The sequence below is a fragment of the Arachis stenosperma genome, chromosome 10 (genome assembly GCF_014773155.1).
Source record: "Arachis stenosperma cultivar V10309 chromosome 10, arast.V10309.gnm1.PFL2, whole genome shotgun sequence".
Classification (NCBI taxonomy): Eukaryota; Viridiplantae; Streptophyta; class Magnoliopsida; order Fabales; family Fabaceae; genus Arachis; species Arachis stenosperma.
In genome coordinates, this window is record NC_080386.1 from 97,852,066 (window position 1) to 97,855,765 (window position 3,700).

A 3,700-nucleotide genomic window follows, 5' to 3' on the forward strand; every position below is an offset into this window, starting at 1 on the left:
TTGATTTATATTTCAATAATTGTTTTCGTTCTTTATTTTATAAACATTGGGTGGAATGGAAGTATGACCCATGTTCTAATTGAGTTCTTGTAAAACTTGGAAAAGCTCTTTACTTGAACAACAGCTTGAAAACATATTATCCTAAATTTCTAATTGTTTGTATTTAATGGGATATGTGACATATAATCCCCTTATTTTTGAATAATTAGGATTTTTGTGGCATATAAACTGAATTTGAACTTCACCTTCTAATTGGAATTAATTGACCAAGGAATTGGCAGTTGATGAATCTTAGAGGAGACTAGGAAGGTCTAAGGAATTAGGGTCTAGTCATATATTGTTTGCCATGAAATTAAATTTTACATGATTAAATTAGTTAGTAAGAAAAATCAATCGGAAAAATAGATAACTCTGAAGCCTTAACTGTTCTCTCAAATATTTTATTCCCAACTTATTGCTGCTTGCTTTCTGAAATTCTTAAAATACTGTTTAATGCTCTTTGAATATCTCAAAACTATTTTTTGCTTGCCTAACTAATCCTATCAAACGTTATTGTTGCTTGATCCATCAATCCTCATGGGATCGACCCTTACTCATGTAAGGTATTACTTGGTACGACCCAGTGCACTTGCCGGTAAGTTAGTGGGTCACAAATACCGCATCAAGTTTTTGGCGCCGTTGCTGGAGATTGATAGTGATTAACAACTATTAGTTGTTTGATTGCTTATATCAGGCATTTTATTTTTAATTTTATTAAAATCTTTTTTTTTAAATATTTTCGAAATTTTTTTTTTGATAAATAAATATCACCAATATTTTTCTTAATTTCTGAAATTAAGTTTGGTGTTACCTATTTATTATTTAGTACTTTTATTTTATTATTTTACACAGATTACCTCACTGGGAATTTTTTACACTCTGACATAGAAATTCCCATATTTTCTTGTTTTCTGTTTGTTTATACGCAGGAACAGAGACAAAGAACATCTCTTAGACCTTGATCCTGAACCTAAAAGAACTTTCAGGCGGCGTTTACAACAAGCAAGGCTTTACAAGGCTGCAGAATCCACTATGGATCTGAATAATACTGATAATGCCAATGGGGCAAACCCGAATGGGAATGAGCAACAAAGGAGAGTGCTTGGATCTTACTCTTCTCCTACTGTAGATCTCTATGGAAAAAGCATCGTGGTGCCTCCTATTGCTGCGAACAACTTTGAGTTGAAGCCTCAACTGGTCACTCTGGTGCAACAAAACTGCCAGTATCATGGTCTTTCCCATGAAGACCCAAATTAGTTTATTTCTAGTTTTCTGCAAATTTGTGATACTGTGAAGACAAATGGAGAAAACCCAGATGTGTACAAACTCATGCTCTTCCCATTTGCACTGAGGGATGGAGCAAAGGTATGGCTAGATTCCCAGCCCAAGGAGAGTTTGGATACTTGGAACAAGGTGGTTACTGAGTTTCTCACAAAATTTTTCCCACCAAAGAAGCTGACTAAGCTTAGGATGGAGATTCAGACCTTCAGACAGAAGGATGGTGAAACTCTATATGAAGCTTGGGAGAGATACAAGCTACTGACTAGGCAATGCCCTCCGTACATGTTCTCCAAATGGACTCAACTAGATATCTTTTATGAAGGCTTGGGTGAAATGTCCAAGATGTGCTTAGACAATTCTGCAGGAGGTTCATTGCACAAGAAGAAGACACCAGAGGAGACTATTGAGCTTATTGAATTGGTTGCTAGCAACCAATATTTATACCCATCTAACAGGAATCCTGTGAACTCTAAGGCTCCTCAGAAGAAGGGTGTCATGGAAGTGGAAGCTCTTAATGCTATTCTTGCTCAGGACAAGCTTATGTCTCAGCAAATAAATCTACTTACTCAACACATGGGTGGCATGCAAGTCTTAACTATCAACACCCAAAATCCACCTCAAGAGATCTCCTATTACATGGCAGGTAACTTTATGCAAAATGATAATTATGATTATGCTCAACCCTCTTCTGAACAGGTGAATTACATGGGGAGTGGTCCTAGGAATCCCAACAATGATCCATATTCTAAGACATACAATCATGGGTAGAGGAATCACCCAAATTTTAGATGGAGGGACCAAACTCAGAGACCTCAGAACTTCAACAATAGTTCTCAGGGCGGTGTCCAGCAGAACAATGATTTGGAAGAAATATTGATAGGTTTTAGACAAGAAACCAGAGCATCCATCAAGAACCTGGAGATTCAAATGGGTCAAATAGCCACCAGAGTTAATGAAATTGATTAGAGGACCACTAATAGCCTTCCTGGTAACACAATTCCAAATCTAAGAGAGGAATACAAGGCTATCACCTTGATAAATGGACAAGTGGCAAGTACGGAAGCACAAGTTATGCAGGAGACCAGAGCCTCCATTAGAAATTTAGAGGTGCTAGTGGGCCAACTGAGCAAGAAATTACTTGAGAGGTCTGCAAGTACATTTCAAGGTGATATAGTGGTGAACCCAGGAGAAGATTGCAAGGTTATTCAATTGAGAAGTGGTAAAGTAGCTAGCTCTGAGACCAAGGCTAATGAAGAGCTAGTTGAAAAGGAAGCTCCAGAGGAGAAGAAGGGAGAATTGGAGCACGCCCCTCCAAAGCGTATGGACAATCCATTCTCAGACTCTCTTGACACTCATCCTACATTGCCAAAGGCTCCTGAGTACAAGTCTAAGATGCCATATCCTTAGAGATTTCAAAAGGAGACCAAGGACAAGTAGTTCTCAAAGTTCTTGGAAATCTTCAGAAAGTTACAAATCAATATTCCTTTTGCTGAGGTTTTGGAGCAAATGCCTATCTATGTCAAGTTCATGAAGGAGCTGTTGTCAAAGAAAAAGCGTTTAAAGGGAGATGAAACAGTAGTCTTGACTAAGGAATGTAGTGCTGTAATTCAGAATAACTTGCCAAGGAAGATGCCAGATCCATGGAGCTTTCAAATTCCATGCACCATTGGGAGGACAACCTTTGAGAAAGCCCTATGTGATCTGGGGCAAGCATAAATCTAATGCCCTTATCTGTGATGAAGAAGCTACAAATCCAAGAGGCACAACCCACAAAGATAGCATTACAGATGGCAGACAAATCTATAAAGTCTGCATACGGATTAGTGGAGAATATCTTGGTCAAAGTGGGTAAGTTCTTCCTCCCAGCAGACTTTGTGATTCTTGACACGGGGGAGGATGAGAATGCCTCTATAATTCTAGGAAGACCATTCCTAGCCACAGGAAGAGCTCTGATTGATGTAGAAGTGGGTGAATTAGTGCTTAGAGTGCATAATGAGCAACTGGTCTGTCATGTCTTCAAAGATATACATTCAACAGGTGAAGAAGAGAGGTGCATGCAGGCTGAGCTTATTGATCCAACCCTTCAAAAACTCTCTGATGATACACAGCAGAATCTGCAGCTTAAACCTCCCTTGGCAACAATCAATAAAATTCCTCCTGACATCAAACCTAAGTTTGATGTTGGGAATGCATCATCTACCATGGAGGAGGTTCCCAAAAAGAAGAAAGTACCCAGAGGATGGAGAAACAAAAAGATCCCTACTGAAGGTTTCTCCTCAGGAATGAAGGTGGTGTTGACCAGCAATCCAGTATGGCTTTATACAATAATCAGAATCCTCTCTCTGGAGCATATTGAGCTACGTTATGGAGACACAGGAAA

The 3,700-nt window shown here is 38.9% G+C and overlaps 1 non-coding gene across 1 annotated transcript; it reads right to left on the reverse strand.

Annotated features, from left to right (window-relative positions):
- Positions 1–1,500: 1,500 nt before the first annotated feature.
- LOC130959414 (small nucleolar RNA R71) lies at positions 1,501–1,607 on the reverse strand. Its single transcript, XR_009078495.1, has one exon. It is a non-coding gene; the product is annotated as a small nucleolar RNA R71 (small nucleolar RNA).
- Positions 1,608–3,700: the final 2,093 nt, after the last annotated feature.